This window comes from Hevea brasiliensis, chromosome 14 (genome assembly GCF_030052815.1).
Source record: "Hevea brasiliensis isolate MT/VB/25A 57/8 chromosome 14, ASM3005281v1, whole genome shotgun sequence".
In the NCBI taxonomy this organism is placed as follows: Eukaryota; Viridiplantae; Streptophyta; class Magnoliopsida; order Malpighiales; family Euphorbiaceae; genus Hevea; species Hevea brasiliensis.
Window position 1 is genome coordinate 14,887,035 of NC_079506.1, and position 13,949 is coordinate 14,900,983.

At 34.7% G+C, this 13,949-nt stretch overlaps 1 pseudogene; it reads right to left on the reverse strand.

Annotated features, from left to right (window-relative positions):
- Nucleotides 1-7,832: 7,832 nt before the first annotated feature.
- Nucleotides 7,833-13,202, reverse strand: LOC110637802 (E3 ubiquitin-protein ligase UPL5-like; annotated as a pseudogene).
- Between the last annotated feature and the right edge of the window lie 747 nt (nucleotides 13,203-13,949).

Sequence of the window (13,949 nt, forward strand, 5' to 3'; positions counted from 1 at the left end):
GGGAAACTTAAATCAAGGTGGACTGGTCCATACAGAGTTTCTAAGGTTTTCCCCTATGGAGCAATTGAAATTTGGAGTGAAAAATCTGGGAATTTTAAGGTCAATGGGCATAGATTGAAACATTACATAACTGGAGACCCAATAATAGGAGCAAGCTATTACAAGCTCTCCAATCCCTCACCTCTTTTCAGTGAAATTTATGAAAAGTCCAGCTAAGGACTATAAATTAGCCCTCTTGGGAGGCATCCCAATTCTTTTTATTTTTATTTTGCTGATTTACTTTCATTTTCATTGCTTTTGTTTTTATCTTGAATCTCCCCAAATTCAATTTTTGACATTGTTGAATTTTGTCCCTTGTAGATGTATTTCAATGGAGGAAGGGGCTGCTATCTAGTTTATGCAGAGAGGAAAAATGAAATCTGCAGCAAAAAGGGTGTCTGCAGCAGATGGCTTGTGTTTTTGGTGAGGTTGGGTGTGTAACTTTTAAGTATATGTGCTTTTAATGTTAATATGGCAGTAAGTTGGTCATCTTTGTAGTTTTGAGATTATTTGGGTTGTGGAATTCAAGGTGGACAATATTGCATTCTCTTGGCATAACTTGGAGAGTTCATTCATCATTTGTGGATAGATGCAACTTTATGCAGATTTTATTGAGTTTTAATGTGCTAAATGTTTATTTGCAGAATTTGAGTCAAAATGGAATGGGTCACAAATGCTTTTTATGCAGGATCCATCTTCTACAAGCTTGTGTGATGCATTTTTGATGAACTTTGTATATATTGATGTGTTTTTGGTGAAAATTTCTCATAGTTTATGCTTCATAGAATTATATTTCTTCATTTTAGGGTATTTTTCACACTTGCAAATCATGTTCCATTGCAATCTTAATCTTGTTGAATTGTGCATAAGCAACTGCATAGCTTATGCAATCCTGCATAACCACAATTCTTGCCATTTTCATTCATATTGCAAAATGCATGAGAAGAGTGCATAGCTTATCCAACTCTGCATAGCCTAATTTTGTCAAATTTCATATCTTTAGAAACCTGCATAAGCAGAGTGCATAACTTATGCACATTTGCATAACTTCAAATTCCTCATTTTCTCTCTCTGCCGAAGTCTGCATAAGGAGGGTGCATGACTTATGCACTACCGCATGACCAAAAAACTCTGAATCTCCAAACTTGCCGAGGGGTGCATAAGCAGAGTGCATGACTTATGCACTTCTGCATAACCAGAAACTCAAAAATTCCAAACTTGCCGAGGGGTGCATAAGCAGAGTGCATGACTTATGCACTTCTGCATAACCAGAAACCCAAAAATTCCAAACTTGCCGAGGGGTGCATAAGCAGAGTGCATGACTTATGCACTTCTGCATAAGCAGAAACCCAAAAATTCCAAACTTGCGTAGGGGTGCATAAGGAGAGTGCATGACTTATGCGCAATTGCATGACCACCAACCCCAAACACCAAAATCTGCCGAGACCTGCATGAGCAGAGTACATGACCTATGCACTTCCGCATAACCACCTTCCACAAAAATCAGAACCCACCGAAACATGCATAAGCAGAGTGCATAGCTTATGCACAACTGCATGACCACATTTTCCAAACACCAAAACCTACCGAGACCTGCATAAGGAGGATGCATGACTTATGCACTTGTGCATGAGCTATTTCTCTGAAGTTCAAATCATACCGAAACATGTATAAAAGGGTGCACAGGTTATGCATAACTCAATTTTCACTTATGCAGTCTCTACACAAACCCGATTCAAATCAAATTTCTTTTCGGCAATTTTCTTTTCCCACCTCCACCTCCTCCTCCCGATATCCCTGCTCACCCCTTTTCCCCATGACCTCAATTCCGGCAAACCCTTTTTCTCTACTCGCATTTTCGTCGGATAAACCCTAACTTCTCCCTGCATTCTCATTTCCGCCCTTATCTCTCCTCACTATCAAGAACCATGGAGTCGCCTCCTCATTCCCCTCCAGCTTCTCCTCTCGAGGTCTCGCCATTATCAACGCTACCTCCCAATCCCGATTCCCCTCCACAAGCGACACCCCCACCACCCTCCACAACCATGTACAAACGAAAAATCAGGTCAAAATCCACTAGGCCCATGTCCTCTGCACCTCCTCTATCCAAACGTAAAGAACCACCCACCCTATTTTCAGAACCACCACCCAAAAACCCCAAAACCTCAGCCTCCACACAAGCCAAATCACCCTCTTCCAGCAAAAAGCAAATGTCAGCAGTCTCATTGGTATCAAAACTACCTTGGCCTCTTCCGGATGCAGTTCAAAAGGCAGCCTTTAAGAGACTTAAGGAAAGGAAGGTGCAGCCCACTAGGTATATTTCTGTGGACTCTCTCCAGTCACTTGGTTTATTTGACAATGTGGTTGCCTATCTAGATGGTATGGGTTGGATGGAATTTGTGCACAAGCAAGAAATTATTTACCCAGATTTAGTTTTAGAATTTATTTCCTCATTCTCTGCCACCCTGAAATTGCATGATGTAGATTTTAAGCCAACTATGAAATTTAGATGTTTGGGGCAAAACATAGAGTTATCATTGGATCAATTTCATAGCATTCTTGGTTTTGCAATGGATGGGCTATTTAGAGTGCCATATACTGGGGTAGAGGTAGCAAATAAGGGTATTTGGAATGCTGCCCAATTTTGGAGAATTATCACAAACCAAACTCAGACTTTCTCTGCTGGAAGATCAAAAACCTCTCAAATACTTGACCCTGCACTTAGGTTTATTCATAGACTGATTGCTAGCATTATTTTGGGCAGAGGAACTAGTTCTGGTGCTGTGGGGAAATCTGAATTATTCATGTTATGGTGTGCTTTTCACAAGGTCAAGGTTTCTCCTGGTTATTTCTTTTGTGAGCATGTGTTGCATATTGCCACTAAATCCATAGGTGACATTGTCCTGGGGGGGCTCATAACAGTTATAGCCAAGCATTTTGGTTTTAATCCTGAAGAGCACCCAATACCAGCACTTGTAGACACCATATATTTTGATACTGCACACCTATCCAAAACAGGGTTCAGTTTTCCACATTCTGACATTGCACAACCTGCAGCAGAAACTGAGCCCATTGCACAACCAGAAGCCCAACCTTTCCCATCAGTCCCACGACACTCTACTGAACCTACCCCACCCCCTCAATCTGCACAGGAGACCCCAGCAGCTTCTGCTCAGCCCACACCTCCTACAGCTGAACCTTCCTCATCCACAGCCCCTCCTGCATTCAACACTAAAGCCTTATTCACCTATCTTGAAAGGCTTAGTGATGATATATACTTTGTGGATAGGAAGCTTGACACTGGTCTTGATACACTCAAGGATCGTCATGATCAACTGTTTGACCTTGTCATGGAAACCAGGGACAAGCAGAAAGAATTGAAGGAGATGGTGAAGCAACTCATGATCTTTCTGGGAATGCCACCTCCACCTCCATCACCTCCTCCAGCACCATCATTTCGACAAAGAACTGCAGCCTACCATTTCTTAGCAACATCCTTGGACAAGGGCAAAATAATAGAACTAGATTAGTTTTTGTTTTACTTTTATTCAAACTTGTAAGACTTTTCCTTTGTAAATATGTTCAAACATTTATAGTTTGTTTTGAATTATGTTTGTTTGTTTTGAATTAGTTTGTTTTAAATTCTGTTTTTCTTGAAGTTTTATTGGATAGCTATTACATTAGTTTTCTTTGATTTTCATTGCACTTATTGCCCTTTTGTACATATTTGCCCATCCTCTATATATATTTCCATGCTTCTACTGCTGGTTGTACATTTCCCCTTGCTAATCATCATGCAGCAGCTTTTGTATACACTGCACAGGCTATGAATTTCCTTATGCAAATATTTTGCATAGCCTGTGCAACCCTTTCTGCTACTTATGCAGAACTGCACAGGCTGTATTCCCCTTATGCAAATGTCCTGCATAGCCTATGCAACCCATATTGCCATTCATGCAGAACCGCACGACTTATGCACCCTACTTATGCACTTGATCTGGACAGCACTTTACTTTGTATAACCTGTGCAGCTTCTTATGCATCCCTTTATATCTTGAATTCTCCCCTGCTCCATACCAGGTAACTCTTTCTTTTTGCTCTTAATTTTCACAATTCCTGGTAAATATTACTTGCTTTGAGTTTTGGTTATCTACTACTTGAGACATTGGGGACAATGTCCAATTTTGAGTTTGGGGGTGCACATTTTGATTTTTGCTTTATTTTTCACATTTTGAGTATAGGAGCATCTCATCCCATTCCATTTACATATATTGTAAATATTTACATACACATCCATACATACATATACATAACACATTTACACACACATTACATATTTACATACGCATTATACATAACATAGCACATATACAAATAGACAAATTGTACACATTGCACACAAATAGACAAATAGACTTCCTCCATTTAGTTAATGCATTGCTCATTTTAGGAATCATGCATCATGCATTAAAATCTTTTGCCAAATCCCTTGAGTATTGAAAAGCTGCCTATGAGAGTGATTTGACTCACCTTTTAGTTGGGTTTGTGGATTGAAAGTTTCCTAAGAGGTGCAAGGTTTTGAAGTGTCTATCCCTTGCCTATATCTTCTTAGCCAAAAAGCCACTCAACTAGTCATTTGGAGATGGAAGTGTTTAGAGGGAGTTATTGGATATAAGGTAGTCAAATGATGTCTCACCAATCCTAGAACAAATTTTCTAAACCTTTCAAGGTGAAATACCAGCTTGAACTTGAAAAGAGAGATGATTAGGCATTTTTTGATTTAAACCTTCTCATTTTAAACCTTTGGCCCTTTTTCCTAATTAAAATTGACCTTTGAAAACCCCATTGAGCCTTTTTATCCCTAATTTTTCTTGAAATCCTTATTGCTACCTAGCCAGTGAACCAAATACTCCAACCCTTTTCATGAGAATAATATTGAATATTAGGTACACTTTCTAAAAAATTAAAAATAAAAAAAAAGAAAAAAATATACAATAAAAGGGAGAAGAAGTGCTTGTCATCTTGTAAAAGTGCTAGTATATGTGCTTTTCACTATTGCCATTCAAAATGAAAGAAATCCACCCAAAGTATTAAAAGAAATGAGTTTGGGGGTGGCATTTTTAGGGACAATCATCAAAAGAAAATGCAAAATACAAGTTTAAAGTATCAAAATGTCCCTCCATTTTATGTGTTTTGTAAACTATGCTAGCACTTGACAATTCTCATTGTGTACTTCTCTCCTCCATATATAAAAAAAAAAGAAAAAGAAAAAAAATTATAATAAAATAAGAAGTGTACCTTATGTTGTTAAGATTGGAAATATTCTCATGTTTTGAATCCTTTTTACCCATTCTTCTTCTTAGCCTCATTTTGAACCCCATGGCCCCATTACATCCCTAAAAAGACCTTTGATCTCTTGATAGTACTTGCTACATTAGTGGAGATGGGAGTAGGAAATTTGCCTATGGGATTAGAAAACTATTTATTCATTCATTCAATTCCATCATTCCATATAGAGACACTTTGACTATTGATTGTTCTAGAATTCCTTTTGAGCATGACTCTCCCTCTTGATTGGCTGGTTTAGGGATTTTGAATGATAATTGACTTGATGGCTAAGCGGTGAAAGCTTGGATAAGCATTAGATTCTTTGCATTTTGAAGGATGGGTATATGGATTGTTGGTATGGCTAAAAGGGTGTTAAGTTAACTTAATAGGTGATTTTCATAGCTCTTTGGATAAGGCACCTCTAAAAATTTTGCATCACATTTTAAAGTTTGCTTGAGGACAAGCAAAAGCTTGAGTTTGGAGGTATTTGATGCATACATTTTGCATAGTCATTTAGGTCTAATTTCATAGCCATTTTATTTTATTATTAGTTATTTTTAGCTAATTTCATTAGTTAATTAGTTAGTTTTTCATAATTGTCGATTTTGGATTAATTTGTAATTTTTACTTTGTTTTGTAGGAAAAATGGTGTTTTTGAAGGACTGAAGAGAAATTTTACCATTGAGGAGTGACTTCTACAGCCATAGATGTCAAAAACAAGTTTTCAAGCTGAAATATGCATTGACCAAATTATGCATAACCTGCTGCATAAGCTATGCAGATCTGCATAAGGAGAAAAATCACAGTTCCAATACCTGCCAAAATGTGCATAAGGAGACTGCATAGCTTATGCACATTCACGCCTCCCTTATGCACTCTCACGGAATTGTGCATAACCTATGCACCAAGTCATGCAGTTTCGCATAAGTGAACTGTAACCAGAAAATCGCATAAGGGATCAGATAACTTATGCAGTCCACTTATGCAGTCCCATAAAAGTTTCATTAATGAGCTGGCAGAAGATTCCCTCAGATAATTCCTCCTAGAACACACCATTTTAGGGCTCCATGTCAGAAAAATGCTATAAATAGTCTCATTTCCCATTTTAGAAGGAGGGGGGACAAGGAGCAGAAAAGGAAAGGAGAGGAGAGGCAGAATTTGAAGAGTCACTTTCACCTTCCACACCATTTTCAACCAAGATTTGCAGATTTCTTTCTTTCCTTACATTTTTCTACATTTCTAGTGTTTAATTTCTTGTTTCTTAGCTTAGATTAAAGCTTTATTTCCATTTAAACTCGATATATCTTGTAAGCATTATGGATAGTGAGTAGTTTTATTTTGATTCTGGAGTAAGGGTTGTAATATTTGAGATATTTTGTGGATTTTGATTGGGTAATCCATATTTTGTGGTCTTAATGAGTTTTATTCATTTCTTGTATACTTAATGACATGCTTAGTGTAGGATCCCATTAAGTGATGTTCTTAATCCATGGTTGAAGCGCCGAAAGGAGAAGGCCGTGTGATAGATAATCAAGAAATTGGACTTAATTAACTTAGATCTAGAAATAGACTAAGGATTAAGAGGATTCACAGATTAATTAAAGAACTTAATGGGTCTTAATTAACTCTAACTCCACGAAAGTAGGATTAGATCAATTAAGGCACTCTTTGTCTCACTCGAAAGGGAATTCAAAGGATTTAAGAATTAATCTCCTTAAAACCCATAAGTTTCATAAGATTGGATAACCAATTTAAAATCCCAAAATAGCTCGAATATGAGATCCCGAACTCCGGAATCACCTTTTTATCATTGCTAATTTTCAATTGAATTTAATTGCTTGCCATATTTGAACTTGCTTATTTCAATTTGATGCAATTTTAGTTTAATTAATACATTGTTGGATAGATTATTAATTTTGCACATATAGATTTCATACTCCAATACCCATTCAATCTATTGTTTTAATTTTGAAATTAGTTCAATTTAGTCAACTTTTTATATCAAAAATTCAATCATTAACACAACTCCTCGTGGGAACGATATCTTTATTGTATTACTTGTACGACCCGTGCACTTGCGGTTGGGCCACATCATTGGGCCCATTTCTATTTCTTCTTCTACACCATTTTTTCTAATTAACTAAAAGAAAAGAAAAAAAAATCCTAATTATTGCAATGAGAGTAGCCTCAAATACTCAAATGAAACATTAAGCCTTCAGCAAAGATTGTATTTGTGATGCAGGCTAACAATTAACAGTCGGTTGGTAGTCTCATATATCTCAACTCAACTCATATATCTCAAAGCCATGGGTAGCTCAACTCAACGTGAACTTACCACACAGGCAACAAGCTGCATCATATATCTCAATTCTCAAGCATGCAATAGTCCATGGATGAGGGATCTCTCCTCAGCCTCTATATCCATACATAATTTAAATTATAATTATAAATATAAATATATTTGTATAGTTGGAAAACCTAGCTCAATTCTTATTCAGTCATCCATAAAATGTTATACACGCACACCAAAAAAAAAATTACATAAGTAGCTGTGGAGTATTTGAAAAGTGACATGAAATAAGATACAAACCAGTAACAACAAAAAAATGCGAGGAAAAGAAGTAGGTAAACCTTTAACAATGAAGATTGCTTTTCTTCTCTCCTGAGAAAATAAATGAACAAAAATAAGTAAGTATTCGATTAACATTAACAGAGTTTAGATATTAAATATAATTATTATTTCTATAACTACTAAGGACTAATGCAGTCATAATATGAAATGCACACCAAGTAAAAATGCGGACAAAACACCGAATAATCGCACAAAAAGATAACTTAGAGCAAAACATGCATTTTATAACGTCCTTATATACATATATGGGAGCAAATCTCCTAAATTAGCCGCTTAATCCATAAACTTGACCGGAGAGCAGAGGCTACAATCATGGTCACTTAAAATCTAAAACTGATTGGAGAGTAGTAGCTACAATTAACAGCCCATGCAATGCACACACATGTGAATGTATGGGCATACCAAGATATTTAATAATATTGAATTTATAAAAATACAAAATATCTAACTCACAGTATGATGGTTCATGCAATTTCTTGATCCAGCTGAAAGGAGGAAGACTGTTGGCTCGGATCACCTACACAACGTATCAAACACTTATCAGCAACAGATCAAAAAAAATAATAAACCGAAGGAAGTATAAATAACCTATATGATAATGCCGAATTTTGACACAGTTTCCCCTACAACTAGTAACTAATTCCTAATAAGAAAATAATATTAAATATGTTCAGCAACCTTTCAATGGCCTCAAGCCCACAAAACTCCACTCAAAACCCATTCAAGCCCGACAGGTTTACCTAACGATCTCTGTCAGAATATATCAGCCTAACTGTCTAAATTTCACTACTGTCAAAATTATTCAACAAGCTTAGAAAATTTCATAAATATTCATGGAGTCCTGAGTATTGCCATCCTCTTATTTAAATTCACTAAAAGTTCCTAAAAATAAGCTCTACTAGCCATGGAGGTTTTTCTTTTTTTAGGAAGCAACATGAAGAAAAGCTCATAAACGCCAAATGATTTATTCATAGAGTTTAAGCTGAAGAAAAGTTTTAAAGGAGTTGATTAAAATATGAAAATGCTAAAAGCTAGAACCTGTCACAAAAGGATGTTGCAAAAGCTCAGCCACAGTTGGACGATCATCTGGATTAAATTTAAGGCACTTCGTGATAAAATCTCGTGAAAGGTCTGACAGAAAATCAGGAAGATCTGGCAGTTTCCCATTTTCAATCTCACATTCTAGAGTTTTATTCCCACATCTCAAATCAGAGTATGGACTTTTCCACGTTAACATCTCTAATACAGTGCAGCCAAGGCTAAAAATATCAGCCTTAAATCCATACTCTTTGTTTTTTTTAATAACCTCGGGAGCCTTCCAGCCTGTTGTCCCGCAGTTAGATTTCACACAAGCATTTAATTCGAGTACCTTTGCCAATCCAAAATCTGCAATTTTCACACGTCCTTTATCATTCACCAGTATATTTGCACATTTGATGTCTCTGTGGGCGACTTTTCTCTCATGGAGATACTTCAAACCTTCCAATATCTGTTTGGTGTAGTGGGACACTTGGGAATCCTTCAGATCAAACTTGTCATATACTTTTTTAATAGAACCTCTACTTACAAGCTCAAGAAAAATATGGACCGTCGATTGACGTCTCTCCATGCCATAAAATTTGACTATATTTGGATGTCTTAGTTGACATAATAAATCAATCTCATGATTAATATTGTCAATCGTCCCCTCATCTTTGATTTCAATTTCCTTTACAGCAAAAAAGAAACCACTTGGAGCATATCCTTCATACACTATTCCGAAACCCCCTTCTCCCAGAATCTTGCCACTTTGGAATATTAAGTTTTTGTTTATTAGCCTGCGAAGGATTCAACATAGTTAATTTCTATATTATAGTTCAATAGGAATTGCAATACTAATCATGGTTATTATGCTAATGAAATCAAAAAATGAAACTAAATTCGAGAAGGATTTCTTCCAAAACATTTGCAAAACTTAGTCCAATAATATTATGAAATTGCTGAAAGGTAAAGAAGAGCCTAGAAGCCTATAATTGCTTCAGAAAGATGAGAAAGCTAGCCATTTATTTCCAAAGAAGATTCCATTAATAAAGCAAACCACGTAATAATATTTTGAAATCAAGCTTCAGAGATGTTAGAGTAACACAAAGGAAATTATTCAAGCACATACCTTCAAGAACTGGGACATTAGAGGATCGCTTTCATTGTCCTGGGACAACATCAGAGGATCACTTTCATTGTGGTCATGTTTTCTCTTCTTACCAGAATTAAATTCAAGATTTAAGTTTCCTTTCAGAACCTGGTTAAGATCTTCAAGCTCTATTCTGCCATGAGATAGCAGTTGGATGATTGATTTTCCAAAAACACTATCAAAGCCTTTTGTGAAAAAGCTTATCTGTTCAGAGACTGACTTGACGAATTCATTCAGAATTTGATGATTATCAAGTAAAGGTTCCTTGGCCTTGTAAAAAGATGGAACTGCATCCCTTACGTCCTCTGCAGAAATATCCTTGCCAGCCAGTTGCAAAAGAAACACACGATGAAAGGCAACACCGACCTTTACCTCATGCATCAATGCCAGTGCAATCACCATACCAGAAATTTCAAGGTTGTGGCTTCAATTCTGTACATACATGTTAGATGAAAAAAAAAAATTTATAATCCACACACACTTCTTTATGATTTATATAATTTTAATAAAATTGATATTTAATAAATTTAAGATCAAACAAAACAAGGATTTGTCAAATATGATAATGAATGTTATACAATTTACTACATCCCACAAAGATAGACTTGCTTTTATTTTCACAAGATTAAAAAATATAGTTAATGTAGTTAAAATAATAAAATTTTATTTAGTGTTTTCTTATTTGTTGTTAAAATTTAAATTTAAATAACCCATATTACTAAACTATTTTTGAAACCAATAAATTTTACCTTTTCAATGCATATTAAACAGAGGGTATTTTTTATGATTACTTGATTTCATACAAAATAAAAATTATTTTATTATAAAAAATAAGATAATTTTATATAAATTTATAAATTGTCTAATGAAATTTTTATAAAATAATTATATTTTCCGTAAGATAATTAATTACGGAAATTTTAAATTTTATTAACTTAACAAAAAAATAAAGTTTCTTCATATAAAAAAATACATATGATATTTTTTAAAAATCTAATAAATAATATTTAACAAACCTAAACTTGTTCTTATAATTTTTTAACAAAAATTTATCATACATAATTCATCTCTTAGATTTTTTTTTAAGATATTATATGTACTTTTATTTAAGGAAATTTTTTTTGGTTAAATTAATAAAATTTTCGTAATTAACTAATTTACAGAAAAAAAATTATTTTATAAAAATCTAATAAGATGAGTAGTAAATTTAAATTATCTTATTTTTCATAACAAAGTAATTATACATTGTATGAAACTAAATAACCATAGAATTTGTCTAAATAGAGGCATATTAGGAAGTTAGTAAATAAACTACACAGTGACTTATAATTTGGAATAGATTATTTGCGGGATAAAAGGAATATAAAATAAATTGTAGCAAAACGTTATAAATCATTTTCAATAAAAATAATAATAATACAAAAAGTATAAGCAATAATTATGGATGCTAATTCAAAGAAAGGATATCTTACCAGGATTAGGATAGAACTTTGTAGGATCATTTGGACACTCCAAGAAAAGGAGATTTTGTGGTTTGAATAAGGCTTGGCATAACTTGCGTAACCAATCCTGCAATACTTCAGGATTCATAAGATCCTTATTTTTGAATGCCTTAAACAGATTTTTGCACCTGAGAATGATAGGCTTGTAGAGCTCTGCATCGCGTAATTTTTCCTCAGAGATCATCTTCATCATTACTAAATGCATCCTGGATTCAGAATCAAGCAAAGCACTATGCTCAAGAAGCCAATCGTAATCATCTTTTCTTGTAGTGTTTTTAACCATTAGTTGTAGTGAAATCTTTTTGTCCTCTAATACATGCCGAAATTCTTCTGCAGCACCCTCCACAAGTTGAGATATGCTATTCAATTCATTGAGAATGGTCAGATACAGGGATGAAACAGAACTCACAACATCATTTGATTCAAATATTTGTGTTATAACTGGCAAACGATTGAGATGCTCCTCCATTTTTTTCAAAAGGTCATGAAAAATAACTTTAATTGCCGTCGATGAAAGAATAATCATAATCTTACACTCATCATCCTCATTGGCTTTTTTCAGATTATCAATTGCTTTACGTAATACACAAGAAAATGTCTGGAACTCGCGAAATTGAATTTTAAACAACTGAATGTGTGCACCTGGATAGAAGGCCCAACCCAGTCCACTCAGTAAGGGTGCTACCAACTCGACAACAAAGGGTACGATTTGAAGCATTGAGCGCGGCCCATAATTGAAATCGATCTCATAATTGCCTCTTTCTAACAACTCTCTTAGAGTTGTCCGGCATGATTGATACAAAGGATCGTCATCAGATGCTTCATCCCTTAGCAAATGACAAAATTCTAATGCTAAAAACTTGTTTTCATCACCAAGAATATTATCTGCGCTCATCAATATGAGATCCATGGTAAACCTTATGAGAAAATCACCATACCCTTTGTTACCTTCAATTGGTGAGCTATAAAGCATAACCAAAGTTGCAGGAATAGAATACAAATCAAGAATCTCCAAATTCCCTTTTCTTATGGACATCAAAACTTCAATGGTCTTCCTGTCAACTCGATCTATGGAGACGGGTTCCCCTCGGCACATGCGACAAATCTTTGAACTCGTTTCGTGAATCATTTGGAGAAGTGCTGATGATTCGTCCGAGTCATCCCATACAAGTTCAACCATCAACTCGAGGCAAGCTTCGTTTTCAATTGAGCAGTCTTCAAGTGTCTGCCACCGCTCTAGTTGCTTCCCGTCATGAGATAATTTCTGTTCCGTAACTGGAATTTTCTCTTTATTTAGAATTTGCTCGTGGATAGACTTTATTAAACCATTAGAATACACATCAATTTCTATAGTTCTACCTTCCGAATTCATCATTTTCACGAATAATTTGACGGGTTTAATTTCAAAGAACTCCATCTACTCTGGATGAGAGGTCTTCAATGGCTTTCCAGCATAATGGTAACACACAAAGTTTGCAAATCCCTGTTCTCTTGAATATGAGCAGAAATATAAATTATTCAGCAAGTTGGAACTGACATTAGATGGGAATTCTCATCTAGACTTAGTTCACAATGCGAGATTTATTTATTAGGTGAATTTCATATTTGTTTATTTATTAGGTGAATTTCATATTTGTTATAAACAAGTCTGAACAAGAAAAATCCTAGAAATATAATTATAAAAACATAGAATGCAGACAAGGAAGAATAATTAATGATGAACATAAAATTAAGATTTTGACATGCACTCTTGTAATAATCCAGGAGTTTAGATTTCGCTAGAGAAAAGAAAGGAAACAAAATGAAAAATAATGTGGAATGATAGAGCAATTTACAATTTTCAAGTAGAGGTCAATAGCTGCTCCCAACTACTGAAAGGAGCTTGAAAAAGACACAGATTCTTCCATTGGTGGATATGTGTTAATTAAGACCTAGTAATACAATTGATTCATTAAAGCAGCTTTAAGGAAATTTCTATGGTAAGGGCACCAAGTCAAAGCAAATTTTTCGGGTTAATTTTATTCATAATCTCTTAACTTAATTTGTTATATTAGTAGAATCCTTCAACTTCATTTTGTATCATAAAAATTCTTAAATTTCAATTTGAATATCGTTAAAATCTTTGTGACCTGCTATTATAATTTTCCAGATTAACTTATGGCTCTCAACTTTAATAAATGTACCATATACATCCCTTAATTTTAATTTATCTAAAAAAATTTTTAAACTTTAATTTAATATATAAATAATTTTAATAAAAAAATGTACTAAATAATAA